This window comes from Amblyomma americanum, chromosome 2 (genome assembly GCF_052857255.1).
Source record: "Amblyomma americanum isolate KBUSLIRL-KWMA chromosome 2, ASM5285725v1, whole genome shotgun sequence".
Lineage (NCBI taxonomy): Eukaryota > Metazoa > Arthropoda > Arachnida > Ixodida > Ixodidae > Amblyomma > Amblyomma americanum.
Window position 1 is genome coordinate 93,154,122 of NC_135498.1, and position 23,393 is coordinate 93,177,514.

General features: G+C 49.4%; 7 non-coding genes across 7 annotated transcripts; all 7 read right to left on the minus strand.

Moving 5' to 3' along the window:
• Positions 1-10,104: 10,104 nt before the first annotated feature.
• Positions 10,105-10,188, minus strand: TRNAL-CAG (transfer RNA leucine (anticodon CAG)). Its single transcript has one exon. It is a non-coding gene; the product is annotated as a tRNA-Leu (tRNA).
• A 5,076-nt stretch (positions 10,189-15,264) lies between these two features.
• Positions 15,265-15,348, minus strand: TRNAL-CAG (transfer RNA leucine (anticodon CAG)). The gene has a single exon. It is a non-coding gene; the product is annotated as a tRNA-Leu (tRNA).
• Positions 15,349-15,426: 78 nt separating this feature from the next.
• On the minus strand, positions 15,427-15,510 carry TRNAL-CAG (transfer RNA leucine (anticodon CAG)). Its single transcript has one exon. It is a non-coding gene; the product is annotated as a tRNA-Leu (tRNA).
• A 79-nt stretch (positions 15,511-15,589) lies between these two features.
• On the minus strand, positions 15,590-15,673 carry TRNAL-CAG (transfer RNA leucine (anticodon CAG)). The gene has a single exon. It is a non-coding gene; the product is annotated as a tRNA-Leu (tRNA).
• Positions 15,674-15,913: 240 nt separating this feature from the next.
• Positions 15,914-15,997, minus strand: TRNAL-CAG (transfer RNA leucine (anticodon CAG)). The gene has a single exon. It is a non-coding gene; the product is annotated as a tRNA-Leu (tRNA).
• Positions 15,998-16,075: 78 nt separating this feature from the next.
• Positions 16,076-16,159, minus strand: TRNAL-CAG (transfer RNA leucine (anticodon CAG)). The gene has a single exon. It is a non-coding gene; the product is annotated as a tRNA-Leu (tRNA).
• Positions 16,160-16,397: 238 nt separating this feature from the next.
• Positions 16,398-16,481, minus strand: TRNAL-CAG (transfer RNA leucine (anticodon CAG)). The gene has a single exon. It is a non-coding gene; the product is annotated as a tRNA-Leu (tRNA).
• Positions 16,482-23,393: the final 6,912 nt, after the last annotated feature.

Here is a 23,393-nt window from a genome sequence, read left to right on the forward strand (position 1 = left end):
GTAGCGATTACGGTTCGTACAAGGTGACTCAGCGGAGAGTGGTCAAGCACGTCAGCAGCCAAAGTAGCAAGGCCGTCCTCCGTTGCAATTTGTGGGCGGAAACCAATTTGGGAATCTGGGTAACAATCATGGGATTCCAGCCACCACGACAAGCGTGCGGCTAGAATGTTTTCATAAAGCTTGCAGATGGTAGGCGTAAGGGAATTTGGACGAAGGGCCGAGAGAGATACTGGGGGCTGACCTGACATGGGTATTGGAACCACAATAGAATGCTTCCAGTCTCCCGGCATGACGCCAGAAAGCCACACTTCGTTAAAATTATCAAGTAGGGTTTACAAAGCCCTCCCTTTCAATTTACGGAATAAGGAGTTAGGTATGCCGTCGTGCCCGGGAGTAGTAGTAGTTTTTAAACGTTCAATGGAGGCCAACAGCTTTGCCATGGTGAGGTCAGAAGTAATCCCATCGGAGGGCTCTGTAACCGATAAGTCAGGTGGAGACGTAGCGGTGCAGTCATGGTTTGAAAAAAATTGACGGGCCGCTTGTTGTGTAAATGTGTCCTCATCCACATTTAGCGCGAGGCGAATGCTCTCTGTGTAATCTGCAACCTGATAAGGGCGCTCCATGGCGTGAAACATTCTCCAAAGATGTCGATTGCCCTGCGTAGAGGACAGGCGGGCACAACACCATGCAGCCCAGCGTTGCCTGCCTAGCCGCTTTGCATAGCGCCGCGCCCGTGTGGTAGCGCGGTGAAAAGTAGGAAGAGCATATGGGTCATCGGGGTGACGAGTAGCGTGAAGATCCGCCTGGCGACGAAGAGCCCACAGATTCAAGAGATGTATGTCCGGGTTTGGGTCGTCTTCATTTACAGTAGTGGTAATAGTGTGAGCAGAGAGAACAGCAGAGAGAGTAGACAGTGCTGAAGAGGGGTTGAATGTAGATAAATGTTTGTCTGCGCGTAGAAAGTCCCATGATGTTATTCGTACAGTGCGGCGTATTTTCCGTAGACGCGTAGGCGTGAGGGAGATAAAAATAGGGCTGTGATCGCTACCCCAAGTATGAGAATCAACAGCCCAACGGGGGTTACCGGGGCCTAACCACCAAGTCAAATCAGGTGAATACGGGCCACCTCGTGGGCGGGTAGAAGTATTCGGGTGGTTTAAAAGTTGAAAGGAATGATCCGAAAAGCTCCCTTGAATGTGTGCACCCCTTGAGGAATCCGATGGGTAACCCCACGCAGTGTGTGCGCCGTTGAAGTCACCACCAACTAGAATAGGGATACCCGAGTTGGTAGAACGTAGAAAACGAACCCATCCCAGATTGGGAGGTGCGGAGCCAGGACGATTATAAAAAGAAACTAGGACAAGGGGTGTGCGTGCAGGTTTTACGAGAAGGGCGACAACCTCTTGACGTGTGTTGCAACACCGTGAAAGGTCGAGCGGAGTGTGCGGAACTGAACAGTGAATATATATTGCAGATTTGCCTGGGCTGAGGGAGGAGACGGTGCAACGGCGATCAGGGATATAGGGCGAATGGTATGCGCAGAAACCTGAAAGGCGTGGGAGTGCATCATGCTCTTGCAGTAGGAACGCCCATGACCTCAGCTTTCTGTCCCGAAGGCGGATGTTCCCTTCAGATGCCTTATTAGCGAATCCTCGACAGTTCCACTGCACCACCATAGTTGATGATGCGCTATTCATGACGAGGCCGAAGAGCTTCCACGATGAGGGATGTCTCCTGCTTCATCAGCGCTAATATTTTATCCACTGTCAGGGTAGTCACGGCTAACAGGTGGTCGGCACCTGATGGTGGCCCAGTGCTTACCTTAGGTGATTCCTCTGATGATTGCTCCCGAGTTATTAGAATTCCTCGAGAGGATTGAGAACGACGCTGTTCCCGGTGCTGGTTGAGTTCGTCTATTCGGCGGCGAGCCTCCGCGATTGCATTGTCTAAAGCTGTGTCTTCATCTGTGGTATCCACATGTGATGGATGCACTGGACGTTTTGGCGTACCATTTGATCCGGGAAGGTGAGCAGCTTGTGCATATGTACGCTGATGAGGAGACGTATGGTGAGCAGCGGGCTCAGATAAAGGAAGTTCAGGGAAGTCGTTATCGTCGCATGCGAGAGCTGCAAAGCGATTACTTGTAGGAACATCCATTTTTGCAGGCGACTTGTGAAACTTCTTCGCTTGCTTCTTCTTTAGACAAGCGGGGGAGCGAATGTCATGGTCCGGCGATTTGCACAGGTCACAAGGAACTGTTGGTTCATTCATGTCTGCCACAGCTGCTTGATTATAGGGCAGGTATTTTGCATATGTCCTTCTTTGTGACAGTGATAACAAAAAATACGACGAGGTCGGAAGGGCTGTGGTTTGACGATCGCACCGTAGTAGGTAAGGTACTTCGGGAGAGTCAACGAGCCTTGCAGTATGAGCAGGTATGAGCCCCGGCGACCTATAGGCCGTGCTTGCAGTATAACGTGAGCGCTCGTGTCGTGTCTTGTACTTCTTGTGTGATTCCTTGTTCTTGCGTTGCTCCGTTCCCTTGGTTAAAAAATGTGAGTTGAGCAGCGAATATTTGCGCGCACCTCCTCGGGAGGGCTCGTGCTGTCGACATGATAAACCATGCAGCGGAGTGTGTCAGGACCAGATGCAAAATATATTTGCACCGGGACATGCTTGCTGTCATCCAGGGGGATCCGCGTAACTGCGCAAAGTTTCTGGGCGTCCATCAAGGATGACAAGTTTACCGTGATAGTGTTCGATGGGCGATGGACGACAAACCCGCAGTAGTTCGAAGAGCCAAGAGCGTGGTCAATTGTGGGTTGAACATTCCGGACAGGGATGGCAGCCATATCAAAGCGCAATGCAGGCTTGATGGTAACGCGGAACGAGTTCGCAGCAGGCGGAAGAGAGCCTTGACTCACGGGAGGCATCTGTGTAGGTGGCTCAGACGCTGGTGGCGGCCCTTGGTGGGAATACTGAACCGGCGCGACGGGCGCAGTTTCTTGAGGGAGTGTCACGGGCACGGAGGTGGTGGAGCAGTTCATGTCACAGGCCAAAGTCGTTGCATCGGAAGGCGGCGCAGGCTGGAGGCCCAGAGGCGCTGTCGATTGCGTGGATGTGGAGGCTGCGTCTGGTGGCAACACAGCGGGCATCCGCGTAGCTGTCGTCGACAACGCAGAATCCATGCAGACGCGTAGCGCGGCCTCGATGAGATATCGAAAGCTCAACTCGCGTTTCATGCCATGAACATGAGCAGCTGTAGTTGTTTGTACACATCCTTGTCATGGCCAGAAATTCTGCACATGCGCATCTATCAAGGGGAAGTTGTTTCCGAATGCAATTTTTAGCAAATCGTATAAGACTGCACCACAACGGTCAACATATCGTCCTCGGGACGCTTGTAATTTCTTGCTCTTTATTGTCAAAAACGCACCCTACTGGTTTTCTGTGGCAGCCTTTTACTACTCAATGTCAACGCAATACAAGCTTTAAAAGCCACGTTTTTCTGCTGATTGGAAGATTAGACCATCCTCCATCGACATGTTCAGAACAGTACCTTTCTTACAATATTCCACAGTTGCCGTATACAAATAAATGTGGTTTCAAAAAAGGTAGGCTTGAAAAACATAGCACTGTGGCGCCGTCCTGGCAACTGTGGCATTTCAGTGCGGGAACTTCGAGCTCACACGGTGAATGCTAAATAGTGCACCATTATCTTCATGCTTTCATTTAGCGAATACATGAATTGTTTGCGTACCAAGCAGCAGAAAAATTGGAGGGCACACGTGAGCTCCGCTTTTGCGGTATGAAACTATAGCTCAATGGATTTATGACTATATATACTCAATTGGTCCCTCTCCACTTTGCATTCAAAGGTCCCTGGAAGTCTTCACATCACTGCCCTGCGATAGCCGGTGATGTCACCGGTGGGCCCTTTCCGGCCCAGGTTTCGAGGTCTAGTTGGAGGATGGCCACACATTCATTAGTTAGATCACAACACTCGAGCGCCAATCTTTCCGTGTGTATGTTAGTCATAATTGATCTCCCCTTTATACCACAGGTTTGGGGAGGACCAACAATATCGTGAATTGCTGACTGCAGTCTCCTTGCTGGCACTTTCATTAATATTTTATAATCAACATTAGTCAATGAAATTGGCCTGTATGCTTCAGCTTTTCCTCGTTATTTGTCTTTGCAATTAGAATACTGTGAGATAACCCGTGAGACTACGGCAATCTATTTCATAGGCTTCTTGGAACACAGCAGTCAATATTGATACTATAACGTTCTACAACTCCTTATAGAAAGCTGCACTTAGGCAGTCTTTCCCAGGCGACTTTCCCATATTTCAACTTTCGACAGCCTTTACAACCTCGAGTTTTGTGATTGGCATCCCTAATCTTTCCTTCGTGACCTCGTCTAGTCGCGCCACAGCTGTAGGAAACTTTTCTTTAAAAGAGTTTATGTCCGCCGGATGTTTTTTTGAAAAGCTCCTGATAATACTGGAAGGAGCCTCGTCCGATATGACCGTCAAATTCCGATAGCATGCCGCCCCATTCAATCTTATTGATGCGGTTTTTCTCTGCACGAGCCTTTTCCAATCCCAGTGCCCTTTTCGACGGCGTCTCGCCCACGGCCCAACGTTCCGCCCTTGCACGCACAACGCTTTTCTGTATGTCTTCTTCCATCAGCGCAAGCTGCTCCTTTATTTTTCTAATATCATCTGTCCATCTGCGGGGCGCCTTACATTCATACTCGTGTAGTTTTTCCAGTAAGGCCCCTTCAGCTGGGTTTCTTCAATATTCTCCTCATACCGCAGGCAACCGGACCTATCAATGGCTTTTATTTTTATCTGCTCTTTGCACATCTACCATTGCTTCCAGATTTCGTGCAACGTGCCCGGCCTCACTTTAACCAGTTCTTCCGATACAACACGTCTAAAGGCCTTATCACTGAGCAACTTCTTGTTAGATTTCCATAACTCCCGGCTAAATGCATTGCTTCGTTTTTTAGTGCCCAGAAAGCATGCATTTCACAAAACAGTGAACCGTGAACGTCATGGGCACAACTTGGTATTCAGTGCATATGGGTATCAAATGCAGCGACAGGAAAATTCTGTCAAGGCGCGCGTGGCTCGAACCCTGGAAGTGCGTGTATTGTAAGGCACGCGCACAGCCAAGGCAATTAGCCACATCTTCCATATTCCACTCGATTGTTAACTGGCTCAAGTGTTGGCGGCAACGCCCGCCTTATAAGTAACGGCTTTACCGTTTGACGCGTTACTTTTTTTTCGTAACTTAATAACCTACTCGTTACCATTTCGGAACTGTGACTGGTAACGTACTTCCGTTAACATTTTTTGGTAACGTGAGCTGTAATGTTACTAGTTACTTTTTATTCCAACTGTCCCCTCCATCAGCCCCCTTTTTAGAGGAAAAAGCGAAGAGCACCTAATAATAATAATAATAATAATAATAATTGGTTTTTGGGGAAAGGAAATGGCGCAGAATCTGTCTCATATATCGTTGGACACCTGAACCGCGTCGTAAGGGAAGGGATAAGGGAGGGAGTGAAAGAAGAAAGTAATGTTGCAAAAAAAAAACAACACGTACAGGTGCTCTCGGCGACCCTTGTTGCGGCTCCCATGCACGCCAGGAAACACCTGCCCCAGACGACGCACCCAACTAAAAGAAAAAGAATAGCCATAAAGCACGAAACTCGTGCACAAACAAGCATTAAGGCACTTGCCTTCACCTACCTCCCCTTCGCAAAACACTCACACACACCACTCTCTAAGGAGTGGAAGCATGCCGAGCATTTTGGAACATCACATTTTTCAGGATTACTGTAAATTTGTTGAGAAGTTCAGAGATCATTCCTTTACAAATTTAGAATTGATGATGAAGTGTCATTTTGTGTTTGTAATGTCGCATTCAGGAAATGGTTTAACTATATGCAACAGAGTTATAAGTAGGATACAACTTAAAAAAGGAAAGCGCCAGTTCGTAACACTGGGCCGCCGTCCTCTGCGTCCTGTACTACTCAGCTAGCTGAGCATTAAATGTTTGGCTGTATTAAACAATTCGCGTATCGAAACTCTGAAGCTCAGAATTAATTTCTTGTGATAAACAACTTGTTTAGGTAACGATAAACGTTTATCAGCGGACTACTTTTTCGTTGTCGAGTAATTCTGTGTGCGGCGGCGGAATGTGGGTGGAGCTTCACTGCAGACTTAAGTTGTATCCGACTCCTTTAGGCCACTGTAACATTGCTAAGCTCCTGCACAATTGTGCAAAGTATTCTCGTTAAATCAGGATTTCGGCTCAAATCGTTTTTTGGGCTGAAAGTTTTATGTGAAATATGAGCTTCATAAAATTGTTATCGTGAGTAGTCCTTCAGCGAAGACGCACTGAATAAAATTTATGGCGATGAAAGAATGGTAACGCGTGACATTTTTTTAGCGTAACGAGTAACATTTAGTTACTTTTTTTTCGTTAACGCCTACAACCCTGACTGGCGCAAAACCTCAGCACTCTTGTCTGTGAAGACGAATGTGCTGGTTTTGTCCCGAGCATTCAGTACGCAGTAAAAATCACCCAACATTACTACCTGCCTTTCGGTACTTAATTTCTTCATAACATTCACGAAAGGCACTGTGGTTTCCTCAACAATGTTAGGAGAGTACACACAAATAATGCCCCACTCGACACTGCTGTATGCACAATCGGCTACTAAACACCATCCTGACAAGCATGAGCAATGAGCATGCACAATCAGTCCAGGCCGCTATTTGACAAACAATACGCACCCAGCCGATGTCCCTACCACGTGGCGAACAATGGCTCAAAATCTAGTCGTGAAACGTCGCACCATTCTCCCGGTCTCTTCCTTCCCATCAACCTTTGTTTTTTGCTCGGCAAGCACATCAATATCATGGTCAGTTATGACCTGGCTCTTCTTCTTTTTTGCTGCCAACCCTTACAAAAACTTCTTTAGACAGTCCATCTTTAAAAAGTCTATAGACTGTCTATATTTAGAAAGTGTATAGACTGTCCATAGACTTCTGTCTGTAAACTTTATAGACAGCGTATGGAGAGACCCCAGAGAGCGGTCTAAATTAAATACAAATCCGATAAACACTCTATAGACAATCTGTTGATTTATGTCCATACACTTTTAGTAGACTTTTTTCTGTAGAGAGTTTATAGACTATGAATAGCGAAAAAGAAATACTTAAAGAAAGGCAATGGAGTTGATATAAAGTTCATAGACTGTCTATAGACCATTTTTATAAAGGACTCCCCTGACATTTAAAGTGGCTACTCTCAAGATGGTTTCAGGCGCCATTCTCATCAAGGGTGAAAAGACCGAAAGCATGATGCTCATCTTTCTGGTCCAGCGCTCGGCTGGACGCGGTCGTTGGAACCGCCTCCGTCCGGTGCGAGCGGCTGAACTGGCAGCGGGGGCGCTTTATCCCCTGCGCGCCTCTCCGAAAAAAGGTTTGGCCGTGGACGTAGTGCGGACCGCCGGGCTTGGACTGTTTTTGCTGGCAGCTCGTCGATGCCGGTTGCTGATGCCTTGTCACCTTCGAGATCGGATTGTGTGTGAGGTCACCAGGCTGGGGCGGTGACGCTTGGCGTACGAGCATCGCTGGTGTCTGGGTGCTCCTCACCGTTATCCTGCTCCATGTCGTTTACCGGCTGACGTGAAGTCTCTGCCTCTCCTGGAGAGATCAGGTGTGGCGCCACTTCTCCCCGCATCGCTGGCGGCGTTGATGTCTCGAGCGGTGTCGCCCGAGGAGTCTGTCTCCCTTGCCTGCGTTCGCGCTTCTCCGGCTCCTTTGGCCGCCTCCTCCTCCGCCTCGACTGCGTCCATAGTCAGCTCCGCCGACCGTTCGCTCGTTCCAAGTCCCGCGGCCGAAGTGTACGTGAGCACACAGCCAGCCTCCTCATGTCCGTAGCGCCTACATTTTGAACATCGGGGCCCCTTACATTCGCGGCGGACGTGTCCCGACAGCGTAGGCAGTGCATCGCCCGCCCAGGCACCACTACAAGGGCGAATTCCCCGGCGACTCGCAGCTGGTGCGGTAAATCATCTGCCTTAAAGCCGGGCTTCAATTTCAGGAGCACGGTCCTCGTGGCGGGCCCATTCTCCTTGACGCCTTGAACTCGCCACATCTCCCGGGTCACCTCGGTCACATTCCCAAAAGCAACAAACGGCGTCCGGATGTCATCATCTGCCAAGCCGTGCAACATCCAGTGCAGTCGCAGCTTCACCTGTTGGTCTTCGAGATCGATGACTAGGCAGCGGCGACGTTTAACTTCCCGTTCCTTGAACGCCGCCAGCGTCTTCGTTGGTTCTGTGCTGGTTAATGTCACAGCCCAAACAGCCTACGCCAAAAGGTCGGGGAGCGCACCAGCGTTGGCTAGGGCGTCGCGGAAATCCTCCACCCTGCATGGCCTAACTCGCACATCGGCGTGCAAAAAAAAAGCGTGTTAAAAACAACGCGCCCGGTGGGCAAAGTTGGCAGCATAATCTGGTATTCGCTATCTTCGGTGTTCTCAAGCCTGTTTCCGCGGCTGGAAAGGGCCGCTCCGCTGGAGCACATGATTCTGCGACCATTAATGCCGGTGGCCAAAAGTAGAATAGATCGCTCAGCCATCCTGAGATAACACGGGCGCATAAAAATCGGTGCAGAGTAAAAGCTTCCTTTTTGGACTTTTGTGCATAACAATAAAAACAAAAAGTGATGTCAGATGTGGGATTCGAACCCACGACCGCAAGACCGGACCGAGACGCGAACGCTGCGCGTTGGACCGCTCGGCCATCCTGACATTTTTTTATTTATTGCCTGGTTTTGGAATTACACAAGAATGACCAGAACAAAATTGCAGGGCACATTGAAGACAGCAGGTTTTGCTGGCTGCTCCTTACCACTGAAAGCTGCTGCCTGTCCCCTTGGTTGCCAGTCAGGGCATGAGGCCGCTTGGCTGAGGCGGTGCCGCTCGCTGAACAGGCGCAGCTCTGGTCCTGCTGTTTCTCACTGATCATTAGCTCGGCGTCCTTAGTTGCCAGGACGCTCTCCCCGTTTGTCGACGTGTTCGCCTGACTCGAGACTGATTCTTCCTCTTCAAGTTGCTTCCCTTCGTTGCCATTTTCACTAGTGTCTCCGCTGGGAGGCCCCGAAATATCGGTCGTCCAAGCAGCCTTGCCAACTTCCTCGGCTCCTTTTACCGCCTACTCTGCCTCGACGACATCTATCAGAAGCTCTGCCGTATCGTCTCTCGATACCGCACCGGTAGTCACCGCATATGTGCGAACACACTGTCGCCGTGGCCATAACGCCTGCATTTAGAGCACGGGGTACCTTGCATTCACGTCGAATGTGACCCGTGCCACGGGACCATAGGCACTGCATAGGCCGCCCAGGCACGACAACAAGGGCCAGCTCCCCGACGACGCGTAACTGGGGTGGCAGGTCGTCCACCTTCATACCGGGTTTCAGTTTCAGGAGAACGCTCCTGGTTGTAGACCCCTTCTCCTTGACGCATGAAACACAGGCCAACGCTCCCGGTTCACCTCCGTTAAGTTCCCAAGAGGCGTCCGAATGTCGTCGTCGGCTACACCGGATGATAATGCAGCGCCGTCCTTTAACCTCAATTTCCTTGATCGCTGCCAGCTTCTTGGTTGCTTCGAAGCTGTTGAGCGTGACCGCCCAAACATGGTTGACCTGATACGCCCCCAACGCCATAGCGTCGGGGAGCGCACCAGCGTTGGCGACAGCGTCGCGGAAATCATCGACCCTGTGGGTCTAACTCACACGTCGCTGTGCAAAAAAAAAAAAAACGGTGTTTAACACAACACGACTGGTAGGCGACGTAGGCAAAGTTATTTCGTAGTCGTGTTCTTCCTTATCTTCAATCCTGTTTCCGCGGGTAGCAAAGGCCACTATCGCAGCTCCGTTGGAGCCCGTGATCCCACGTCCGCACTGGGCAGTGGCTGGAAGTGGAATGAGGCCTTCCTGTCAGAACATGGGTGCTGTGCAGTGAACTCAATGCACAGTAAAACCTTCCTTTATAGCCTTGGCGCAGAAAAAAGTGATGTCAGAAGTGGGATTCGAACCCACGCCCGGAAGACCGGACTGCGACCTGAACGCAGCGCCTTGGACCGCTCGGCCATCCTGACAGGACACGGGTGCACTGAAATCGGTGTAATTTTGTATAAAACCTTCTTTTCTGTGCTTGTGCTCAAAAACTTTCAAAGTCTATTTCAAACAACACCTAGGTTACCGAGGGGGCGACAAAAAGGTAAACAAAGTTGCTTGACGAACTGCAGCCCCTTTTTCACTTTTACACTCAGAGCAGTGGGCAATTTTTACACATAAATCATAATACTCATTCATCCATAAGAATAGTACACTGAAAGAAAAACACATTCATAAGCATATATTCGTATAAGACAGATGAGTGAGAAAAAGCTGAAAACTGAAGAAACTAACATGAAGAATCGGTATGGATAAAATAAATTGTACATAAATTCACAATATTTAAGACAATATGGTGAACAGAAAAAGCATAATCCGTATGCTTAACCGAAGAGATAAACAAAAAGTGGATTTCTATTACAAAAAAGGAGGAAGGTGAAAAATATGCGATAGGTTTCGTTTGTAGGAAACAGCCTCTTTTAGGCCAAGGAAAAGAAGCCGGTAATCCTTTTGCTAAACTCCCACATGGACGCACTGTCCTCAATTGTTCTTCAATATGAAAGTAATTATTGAGCCGATCAGCTCTTCGATGGATCAGTGTTTTTTGTTGAAGAGGGCATTTACTGATGAATCACGGCGACCAACGCTGGCAGCATTCAGACAGCAGCGGGACAGGAGAGCAGGAGTCAGCAGCTTCAGACCGAGACTCGCGATCTAGCCTCCAGCGATGACGACGAAGCGTGGTAATAATGAGTCGTCCTCGTCTTCTTCTAACAGCGTTTTTTTCCTGTTGGAGCTCTTGAACTCCGTCAGTCTGGAAAAAAAAATGAGAAAATTTTTGTTTTTAAGTTCAATTTCAACTCAGCAAGGAGTCTCTTTTCGCTTAGTTTTTCTGTCTCAAATTTTTTGGAAAAGGCAAAATTCCCGGAATGGCTCATCGTTGTAACGCAGCGCACTCGGCAGAGCAGACGGGGGCGCAGCGATTGTTCTACCCATACAAGGAGTTCAGTCGGCGATTGGGGGAAGGGCAGCTCTCAGGGACAAACACTGTCAGCGCGACGAGGCACATGTGATGTCATGCAGACGCGCTTCATTCCTTGATTCCGGCGCTTCATGCTTGAAGCTTCAGAGCTTTAGAAAGCCGTCCTTGGGAGTGCAGACAGCCTTACACGACCTAACTCGCCGTGGGGAAAGGCAGGTTAGAACCGGGGGACCCTATCTGTTAGGGGGTAGGGGAAAGCGGGGAGCCAGTGCTCATGCGTAGTACAAGAACCCCAGGGGTGTTATTGTTCTGAGCATGCGCACTGGCTCTCCGCTATTCCCATATTCTCCTAATCAATGGGGTCCCCATATTCCACAACTCCCTAAATTCGCACTGCGGAGAATTCGAGTAGGCCCTGTGCTGGCTCCTATGGTGAGGGCGTCCTGGTACTCCACGCCGCATACCTTTCCACTGAGATGTCTCTTCTCCCCGGCTCCCACCAAGGAGGTAACGCCGAATCACTTTTCGGGGACTTGACCCGGACTTCGAGCTGCGAGCGAACAGCTGTTCAGCCAACGCTACCATCCAAGACACCAGCCAGCCAGACACGCGCATGTGGACACGTTAGCCTCAGCATCGAGCCCTGTTGACATTCAACAACGAATCTAGCCTTTACCTTTTCTTTTAACTTATGTCAAAGGGCAAATCTGCACAGTAAGAAGAAAAAGAAATAGCGGCGAGCAATTGGATTGATGCGGTCGAAATGCGATTCGCTTCCAGTTCTGATTCATTTTCTTTCATTCACCAATCTGTTCCAGTACTGGTTCTGTTCCATCTGTAATTCTATTCTGCTTCTGCTTCCATTCTCATTACATTTCTGTTCCTAATCGCTGTTTTTTTTTCGTCCTTGCTGAGCCACTCTCAGTCATTTTCATTCATGGTGGGTCATTCTTAGTCCGGCCTCTCCCTACTCTCCCCTGCAAGGGGCGTTGAGGGGGACTCCCTTCTCTCCACCTGCCACTGTTTTCAGGTGCAAGCTTCACACAGACGGCAATGCCGGGAAGTCGTCGCTGCTATGGTCCTCTTACGCTGTAGTATAAAAAGCCGTACTCAGTGTTGCAAGGAAGAGCCATTCCGAAAGTGGACTGAAATTTTTAGAGCGAATGTTCTACTGGATGCAAAACTCGGATCTCAGACTCCGTGTCTCCAGATGACCTTGAAATAATTTTGCGATGCCTACTACAGAAACAGCATGGCTTTAAGCTACAGGAGGTGTGCCATCTCTGCAAAGTTAACCATGACCACCCTGGTCCACCATGGTGGGGTGGCCTTTGACCTTTGACCTCGGGCAACCCGCCCCCCCCACCCCTACAAAATGTTCTTGTCAGATTTCGACCTACCAAGATGAGAGACTATTACCACGCCATTTCCTTTCCTAAAAAAAAATAAAACAATTGTTATATGGAACAAAACTGATGTCTAGCCATAATTGACCGCGCCCAACACGATGGTGATCTCAGCACCGGATTTCCTGCCGGACATCTCGTCCTCATATGTTGCTTGGACGCAAGGGCCACATCACCGCTCCCTCCTCACCTTCATTAGATCCGCCCACCTTTTGTCCTTCATTTAGCACCCACCCACTCTTTTCTTTCTCTTTATACTTTCCCAACTACCCTTATGCACTGAGGCAATCAATAACGTTATAAAAAAATCTCCAAATTTGGCCCAGGATAGCCCGGAAATTTTACCTACCCACCCCCGAAGGAGAGACCGAACTCTCAAAACACAACGACCGACCTTGGTTGCAATGGCGCCATGAAAGAACAGCACACGATAAAACTGTACAATTTGTTTATTCGCAACATCATTATAGGTGCTCAGCGCTTTTTTTTTCTGAAAAAGGGGCTCGAGGAGGGAACAATTGGGATAAAAACGTAACTTAACGAGACATAGTACTCCTTCCACCACATCTTTGGCCTCGTGGTGACGACTCTGGGACGGGTGCTTGCCGGTAGTCGAATTTTGTCCTCTGCGATGCTTCCTGCTGGGTATGAACTCGATGAAGTAGCAGCCAGCCCCTCGGCACGGTACAGTTGTCGCGAACTGTTCTGGGCATGAAAGGTTCTGTACAGTACAGGGTCTTCGTCATCACTCTCGGATGGTGTCTACTTGATGGACTCCGTTTCTTTGTCCCAATTTGAATATGGAGTGGAACACTGAGCCCGACAGGTGTCAGCGCCCACAGAGATGAAGGTTCTCTCTTGTTCATGGTTGAGTTCGAAGCCCGCAGGCTTCCCACTGGCCGTCTCGTTGTGCTCTTGATCACTTAAGTCTTTACAAGATGCTTGTTTTCGCCAGAGGCCAACGGCCTGTGCAATGACCACAGACCATGCCTCGTCGTTCGTCATGGACCTGTGAAGGTTTCGGTAACTTCCGCCTTTAATCAAATCGCGACCTGCAGAGGTGCGCGCTCGCTTGCGTCATCGGCCTGCGTAACACTTTCTGCTGGCCTCGCTCTCCGAGTCTTTTGTGACGGCGAGGTATCGCGGTTGAGCTCTCTTGACCTCCAGCAAAAAGATCTCTGTGAAATATCTGACCCACTGCGATCTTCTTGTGGGCTTCCGCCTGTGTTACCTTGCGCACGATGGATGTCAAGCGGCCTGCCTCGGCGGCTGGAAAGCCGATGCCTGAGGTCCTCGCGGGAGGCTCGTTCATCCCGAAACCCTGGCGGCGTAGGCGGCGGGGGCCAGCATCCACGAACACCCGGCGATGGCGTTGGCGAACTGCGTCCCGGCCGCGGAGACCGGCCAGACGCCCTCCAAGTGCGTCCGTCAAGGACAAGCGGCTCGCCGCGTTCAGAGCTCATTCTTGGAGAAGGCGATGCCCTGGATACCTCAAAGAGCGTCTGCGGCGGTCCCCAGCTGCAGGATGCGGCAGTGCCGCGGTGGAAGCTGAGGCCCGGGTTGCCGCGGCCGCTGTCGATGCCGGTGTGGGGGTGCAGCTCACCCTGCAGACAAAAGGTGTATATCCCAGGAAGCTGGTGACCTTCGCAGACAGATTGAACCCATATGATGGTTTCCTCCTGTCCAGTCTTCTCCATCTTCGGCATCCTAAAGCTCGCTTCTGAACGAACGATTTCTCCTGTTCTTCTTCTTCTTCTTCTTCTTCTTCTTCTTCTTCTTCTTCTTCTTCTTCTTCTTCTCCTCAAGTAATATGGCACATACCCATTCTATTCGTTTTCTTTCTCTTCACCTTACCTTAATCTTCTTCGTCTTCTAGCACCGAATTGGAAGGAGTACACGGACACGATTATACTGTGCATTTTTTTAATGATATGCGAAGACATTAGTAAACATTGATCGTCACGAGCACTTAGCTTTTGCCCGGTAAATAATTTCTAACTGAACATCATCTCCCAAGTTTCTGCTTCGGTTTAAGCTATTGAACTGAACCTATGCCATCGTGAGCGAGCTTGTAATCAGGTGAGGCGCGGGAAAATGAAATATGACCGCTGATTGACGGTGCGAAGGCTGCTCGCACCTCATCATCGGGCACGCTGTGTAGTAGCCAGTGCAGCTTCAGGCGCACGTCCTGGTTCGCCGGGTCAGTCACCTTTTTCACACGTTGCTCGCTGATGCCTGTAATCATTTTTAGCGTCTCGGCATCCTTTAAGGTGGTCGCACAGACGTGGCTCATGCGATACGCCCCCAGGGCGATAACGTCCAGGAGCAGCGAATGTTCCGCCAACGCGTCGCGGAAACCTTCCGCAGCGTACGGGAGGGCCGTGACATCCTTATGCAAAAACTGTATTCAGAACGAAACGCCCTGTCGGCAACCCTGGAAAAACAACCTGGTAGTCACTTTCCTTTTCCGTAGTCCTATAACTCCGGCCAGACATGGCCGCCGAAGCCGCTTCTACGGTACCCGTCATCGCACGTCTGAACTCCTAACGCGGCGGTGGCCGGAAGTGGAATGCTCCCGTTTCGCCATCCTGATAGAACATGGGTGCGCTGAAATCGGTGCAGAGTAAAACCTTCCTTTTTCGTCTTGTGCGCATAAAAACAAAACGTGATGTCAGAAGTGGGATTCGAACCCACGCCCGGAAGTCCGTACTGCGACCTGAACTCAGCGCCTTGGATCGCTCGGCCATCCTGACAGGACACGGGCGCATAGAAATCGGTGCAGAGTAAAACCTTTCTTTTTCGTCTTGTGCGCATAAAAATAAAAACACTGATGTCAGAAGTGGGATTCGAACCCACGCCCGGAAGACCGGACTGCGACCTGAACGCAGCGCCTTGGACCGCTCGGCCATCCTGACAGGACACGGGTGCATAGGAATCGGTGCAGAGTAAAACCTTTCTTTTTCGTCTTGTGCGCATAAAAAAAAAAAACACTGATGTCAGAAGTGGGATTCGAACCCACGCCCGGAAGACCGGACTGCGACCTGAACGCAGCGCCTTGGACCGCTCGGCCATCCTGACAGAACACGGGTGCAAAGAAATCGGTGCAGAGTAAAACCTTTCTTTTTCGTCTTGTGCGCATAAAAATAAAAACACTGATGTCAGAAGTGGCATTCTAACCCACGCCCGGAAGTCCGGACTGCGACCTGAACTCAGCGCCTTGGACCGCTCGGCCATCCTGACAGGACACGGGTGGATAGAAGTCGGTGCAGAGTAAAACCTTTCTTTTTCGTCTTGTGCGCATAAAAATAAAAACACTGATGTCAGAAGTGGGATTCGAACCCACGCCCGGAAGACCGGACTGCGACCTGAACGCAGCGCCTTGGGCCTCTCGGCCATCCTGACAGAACACGGGTGCATAGAAATCGGTGCAGAGTAAAACCTTTCTTTTTCGTCTTGTGCGCATAAAAATAAAAGCACTGATGTCAGAAGTGGGATTCGAACCCACGCCCGGAAGACCGGACTGCGACCTGAACGCAGCGCCTTGGACCGCTCGGCCATCCTGACAGGACACGGAGGCATAGAAATCGGTGCAGAGTAAAACCTTTCTTTTTCGTCTTGTGCGCATAAAAATAAAAACACTGATGTCAGAAGTGGCATTCTAACCCACGCCCGGAAGTTCGGACTGTGACCTGAACGCAGCGCCTTGGACCGCTCGGCCATCCTGACAGGACACGGGTGCATAGAAATCGGTGCAGAGTAAAACCTTCGTTATTCTTCTTGCGTGCATAAAAAGAAAAAGTGATGTTAGAAGTGGGATTCGAACCCACGCCCGGAAGACCGGACTGCGACCTGAACGCAGCGCCTTGGACCGCTCGGCCATCCTGACAGAACACGGGTGCACGGAAATCGTTGCAGTTTTGTACAAAACCTTCTTTTCTGTGCTTGTGCGCATAAAAATTCAAAGTTTATTTCGAACAACACTTTTGTTACCGAGGGGGCGAGAGAAAGGCGAACAAAGTTGCTTGACGAAGTGTCACCCCGTTTTCACTCTTACACGCAGAGCAGCGGGCAATTTTTACACAGAATACATAATACACCTTCATACATAAGAATAGTACATAGAAAGCAAAAGACATAAGCATATATAGCACAGATGAGTAAGAAAAAAACAAATGAATATTGAAGAAACTAACATGAAGAATCGATATGGGTAAAATGCACTGTACATAAAGGCACAATATTTAAGACAATATGATGAAAAAAAGCGGTATCCGTATGCTTAACCGAAGAGATAAACAAAAAGTGGATTTCTATTATAAACAGGGAGGAAGGTGAAAAATATGGGATAGGATTCGTTTGTAGGAAACGGCCTCTTTTAGGCCAAGGACAAGAAGCCGGTAATCCTTTTGCTAAACTCCCACATGGACACACTATCCTCAATTGTTCCTTAATATGAGAGTACTTATTGAGCAGGTCAGCTATTCGATGGTTCAGTGTTTGTGTTGAACAGTGGATTTACTGATGAATCACGGCGACCAACGCTGGCAGCATTCAGATAGCAGCGGGACAGGAGAGCCGGAGGCAGCAGCTTCAGACCGAGACCCGCGCTCTAGCCTCCAGCGATGACGACGAAGCCCGTTAGTAATAAGTCGTCCTCGTCTTCTTCTTACAGCATTCTTTTCCTGTTGGACCTTTTGAACTCCGTCAGTCTGGAAAAAAAATGAAACAATTTTTGTTTTCAAGTTGAATTTCAACTCAGCAGGGGTCTCTTTTCGCTTAGTTTTTTTTTTGTCTCAAATTTTCTAAAAAAGGCAAAATTCCCGGAATGGCTCATCGTTGTAACGCGGCGCACTCGGCAGAGCAGAGGGCTCGCAGTGATTGTTCTGCCCATGCAAGGCGATCAGTCGGCGATTGGGGGAAGGGCAGCTCTCAGGGACAAACACTGTCAGCGCGACGAGGCACATGTGACGTCATGCAGACACGTTTCATTCTTTGATTCCGTTGCTTCATGTTTGGAGTTCCAGCGCTGAAGAGCTTCAGAAAACCGTCCTTGCGAGTGCAGACAGCCTGACACGCCCTAACTCGCCGTGGGAAAAGGCAGTTTAGAACACGGGGACCCTATCTTTTAGGGGGTAGGGGAAAGCGGGGAGCCTGTGCTCATGCCTAGTACAAGAACCCCAGGGGTGCTATTGTTCTGAGCATGCGCACTGTCGCTCCGCTATTCCCATATTCTCCTAATCAATATTCCACAACTCCCTAAATTCGCACTGCGGAGAATTCGAGTGGGCGCTGTGCTGGCTCTTATGGTGAGGGCGTCCTGGTACTCCACGCCGCATACTTTTCCACTGAAATGTCTCTTCTCCCCGGCTCCCACCAAGGAGGTAACGCCGAATCACTTTTCGGGGACTTGAACCGGACTTTGAGCTGCGAGCGAACAGCTGCTCAGGCAACGCTACTATCCAAGACGCCCGCCAGCCAGACACGCGCATGTGGACACGTTGGCCTCAGCATCGAGCCCTGTTGACATTCAACAACGAATCTAGCCTTTACCTTTTCTTTTAACTTATGTCAAAGGGCAAATTTACACAATAAGAAGAAAAAGAGATAGCGGCGAGCAATTGGATTGATGTGGTGGAAATGCGATTCTCTTCCAGTACTGGCCCCGCCGCGGTGGCTCAGTGGTTAGGGCGCTCGACTACTGATCCGGAGTTCCCGGGTTCGAACCCGACCGCGGCGGCTGCGTTTTTATTGAGGAAAAACGTAAGGCGCCCGTGTGCTGTGCGATGTCAGTGCACATTAAAGATCCCCAGGTGGTCGAAATTATTCCGGAGCCCTCCACTACGGCACCTATTCTTCCTTTCTTCTTTCACTCCCTCCTTTATCCCTTCCCTTACGGCGCGGTTCAGGTGTCCAACGATATATGAGACAGATACTGCGCCATTTCCTTTCCCCCAAAACCAATTATTATTAATTATTATTATTACTTCCAGTACTGATTCATTTTCTTTCATTCACCAATCTGTTCCAGTTCTGCTTCTATTCTATTTGTGATTATGCTTCTGCTTCTATTCCTATTATATTTCTATTCCTAATCACTGTTTTTATTCGTCTTTGCTGAGTCAATCTTATGGTGACTTCCAATCGCAGAGTTGGAGCACTTCGGGAGCAACGTTTTCTGCTCTTTTCGGAGCAACTGCATTCCAAACGCAGATCTGAGGCACGGATCGCGTCTTCCAATCGTAGACAGGGAGCGGTTGCCGAGCCGATTGCTCCGTGGAGTAGTCGGGACTGCTCCGCCGAAATCGGCGGATCTGACCGAAAGTTTGCGTGACGTTCTTTTTCAGCGACGATAGCGGAGCCCTACATGCTCTGGCCTGCATGCTCTGGCCAGAGCAAGTGTACTCTAATCGCAATTTCAGGTCGCGCGCTCTGCGCCGGATTCAGGCGCTCTCTCACAGAGCGTGCAGATCGCTCCGGGCCTGCGATTGGAATTCACCATTAGTCATTTTCATTCTTGGTGACTGTCATTCTTAGTCCAGCCTCTCCCTACTCTCTCCTACAAGTGGCGTGGAGGGGGATTCCCTTCTCTCCACCTGCCACTGTTTTCTGCAGCAGGCTTCACACAGACAGCGGTTCCGGGAAGATTTCGCCTTTATGGCCTTCCTTACGCTGTAGTATAAAAAAACCTTACATTGTGTCAGCAGGCAGAGCCACTCCGAAAGTGGACTGAAATTTTTAGAGCGAAAGTTCTACAAGTGGATGCAAAACTCAGATCTCAGATTCCGTGCCTCCTGATGACTTTGAAATAACTTTGTGATGCCTACTACAGCAACAGCGTTGCTGTAAGCTACATAATGTGTGCTATCTCTGCAAAGTTCACCATGACCGACTGGTCCACCATGGCGGCATGACCTTTGACCTCGGGCCAACCGCCCCCTCCCCCCATAAAAAAATGATCTTGTCAGGTTTCGACCTACCAAGATGAGAGACTATTACTACGCCATTTCCTTTCCTAAAAAAATGGAAGTGGTTTAGCTCGGCTATGCCAGGATATATGTAGCGAGAGGTACGTTTCCCTGGCTGAGCTTGTATTTCGGAAATTCGAATGGTGCATGTGATCAATCAGACGATGGGCCATCGCATCCTCTTCTGTTGGTTCCCGTTGACTGGCGCCTTCTAAAGGCTCTATCTCGGCAGCTATGCGCAGTCTGTTACGCTCGGCAGGCTGGCATCTCAGTTTGGCAAGGCGTTCCTCTCTCTGTTCGGGAGTCTCCGCTTCTCTCTTCGTCTTCTGACGCTCATTCTCTCTTTGTTGAGTAGCCAAGTGCCAGGCAACCACCTGAGGATCGGAAGAGTTTATCTCTTGTCTATACCGTCGTTTAGCAGCGGCTGGACTCTCCTCTGCATGCATGTCAAACGTTGTGATACACTCATTACATCTCCGCCTTTTATACGCAATGCTGCGCTTGCGACGCGCGGTTCGGGTGATAGAGCGGCTTCGCGACGACGATGAACGCGGCTCAGCTGTGGGGTCGCTCTGGTTACCATGGCATCGGCGCATGCGCACAACTGCTCATCCGCGTGAAGTTGTGGTGGGAGGTCCACATTTATTGGACGTCCCGGTAGCCGCGGCTCCTGAGACGGTGGAGTAGGCTGTTGACGTTGCTGGCCGGGTCGGTTGCCGAAATCGTTCTCTGTTGCACGAGCGAGAGCTTCTGGTTTGCGCGAGGCAGGTCGCCAACTTCATCTTCATCAGCGCCGCTGGCGATGCCAGCGCCGATGGCGATGCCGATGCCAGTAGTTCGCGGCTGGCGTGCTGATAGCGCAGCAGCTGGATGGACACGTTGTGGACATGAAAGTGCGAGTCCAGCAGCACCAGCCACAAAACGGGATCCCTGGCATAAAACGCGGGCAGGCTGGGCAGCCGAGGAAGGAAGGGGCGTTGATACGGCTGATACGGACGTTGATACGGACGTCCCGGGCGTTGATACGGACGTCCCGGTAGCCGCGGCTGCTGAGACGGTGGAGTAGGCTGTTGACGTTGCTGGCCGGGTCGGTTGCCGAAATCGTTCTCTGCTGCACGAGCGAGAGCTGTTGTTGTTGTTAGCCTATCGAAAGATGGCACATACCCACACTGGGGGATCGGCCAAGAATCGGGTGGCTATTCACCTGAACGCAGTTAATAAAAAGTAAAAGCACGTGGAAGCGCAACACCGGTGAATTCTTCCTCATGAACAGAAAAGGGATGAGAGTTCTGATTTCATAATTGTAAGAAGAATAATAAAGAGAGGGATTAAATAATAATGATTAAGTCAAAATGTAATAATTGATAGAAAAGAAAATTTTGGAACACTTCGGAAGGCAGTCGGTGAGATTCTATCAGAAAATTTAGAACTGCGGTACAAACAGATCTATGTCTGAACCCAAATGTGGTGGCGCCAAAAGATAGCAAGAGCGGGCTGCTCAAACTAAGGCCAATATGCTGCAAGGGCTCCTCCAGCAACCTTTTTCTCATAGAGTTGAATCGGCGACAATACAGCCAAAAATGTTCTATAGATTCAGGCTCACGGCAAAATGCACAAAGGGGAGAGAGCGCCAAACCCGACCTGTGTAAATAGAAATTTAGAGGGGGGATGCGGCAGCGCAGCCTCGTCAGTGATACTTCAAGCTGCCGAGAGCAACAAATTTTCCTGTTCCAATAATATTTAAGGTGCTCATAATCCGCCGATGATAAAAGTGTTGTGTCTTGCGTGCTTAAAAACGCACGTCGCCGAAATCTAGATGCTGCAATATAGGCTGTAGCCGGGATGATTGGCAACACGGGGCCGCTGAGGGAAGCCTTTGAGAGATTGTCAGCAATCTCATTTACTGCCACACTGCTGTGACCGGAAACCCATACTAAATGATCAAGGCTCAAATGCGGAGGAAGTAGGGATACGAAATTTGTTAAAATGGGACCGTCAACATGTGCAGCGAGGGACGAACACAAAGATAAAGAATCAGTAATTACTGCAACTGCTGTAATAGAGGAGTCTAGCTTGTGTAGAGCAAGTACAACTGCTAGAAACTCTGCTTGAAAAACAGGGGTGAAATCTGGAAGGCGCAGTGAAAAGGACCAGTCTAAATGCGAGCAAAATATTCCCACACCTGCTTTTTCATTGCATTGCCATGCATCAGTGGCTATTGCTATATCTGTAGGTAGGGTCCTCAGATGATCTTCTAGAAGACCATTTAGAATACTGGGTGGCAAAAGTTTTGCATTTTTTGGGAATATGTCGTCGATAACAATGTGGATAGCGGGCCCATTGCGAAGCGCAGGAAGGATATCATAAATGTTTACATCTAAAGGCTGAAGTAATCTTTGCACAAACACTACCTGAGGGGAATTGAAACGAGACCAGGGGACACCAAAAAAGGAGGTCGGCTGAGAACAGAAAATGCTGTGGGAACGGTGGAAATGGGATTCATAGATCCTGAGGTAAGTTTGCACAGTTAAAAATTGAAGTCGTGTTAAGAAAGACGGAATGCGGGCTTCAAGGTACAGCACATTGATAGCCACAAATTTTGGAAGGCCGAGGCACATGCGAAGTGCTTCCCTCTCTAAAAGGACGAGAGGGCGAAGTTTATATGTAGCCGAGCCTGAAAACAGCACTGATCCAAATTCTAAAATTGGCCTGACATACATTATGTAGATCATTATTAGCGCATCTCTGTGCATGCCGTACCGGGGATGACATAATCTCCGTAACATGCCCACGGCACGAGCCCCTTTCGCCGCGACATGGTAAATGTGAGGTCGCCAGGTGATTTTGTTGTCATAAATGACCCCTAGGTATCTTAGGGATTGAACCTGCGGTATTATTTTTAACTGGCAAGTGAGAGAGACCACTACAGGAGTGTATAGAGTGAAAACAAGGGTGGCGCACTTGCCAACATTTAACTTCAGGTGTAATGCGCTCAACCAGTGCTCAAGTGTATTCAGATATGACTGCAACAGACCATACAGGAAATGTATATCCGGCGCTGCAGCAAAAAACGCAATGTCGTCCGCATAGACGTAAGTGCGTACATGGCGGTGGAGAGGAATTGAGCTCAACAGAATATTAAAGAGCACAGGAGAAAGAACAGCTCCTTGCGGTACACCTCGCGTTTGTCTGTACCTCTCTGAATGAACACCATTATGGACGCAAAAGAATTCCCTGTTATAAAGAAATGCAGATATACATGCTACTATATAATCTGGAAAGTGAAGAGACTGTAGCCTATATATCAGGATGGAGTGTTCTACACTGTCGTAAGCTTTGGCGACGTCTAACGTAACCAAAGCCGCGACCAGGCGTTGACGACGAGCAAGGAGAATTCTGCTCTCAAGATCATCATGTACATTCCATATCGAACACCGTGGCCGGAAACCGAGTTGGCACGGGCTGAGTGTACTTTTGCGGTCCACAATGGCTGACACCCGAATTAGTAACACCCTTTCTATCAACTTTACCACGTTTGATGTTAAAGAAATTGGCCTAATATTATCCAATTCATAGCCTCCACCCTGATTTTTAAGTAAAGGGATCACCTTGGACAGCTTCCACCCAGAAGGTATCCAAGCTTGTTTGAGAGAGTAGTTTATTAGGTGCAATAAGGAGTTGGGAGACTCTTCAAAGATAATCTTGAGCATCTTTGTAGTAACACCATCAGGACGAGGAGCAGCAGCTGGCAATCTCTGGACAACTTGTGAAAGCTCTGATAGATTTACTTGTGAGGCATTATCATTTGGCACGACTGGTGCAAACATTGGGCG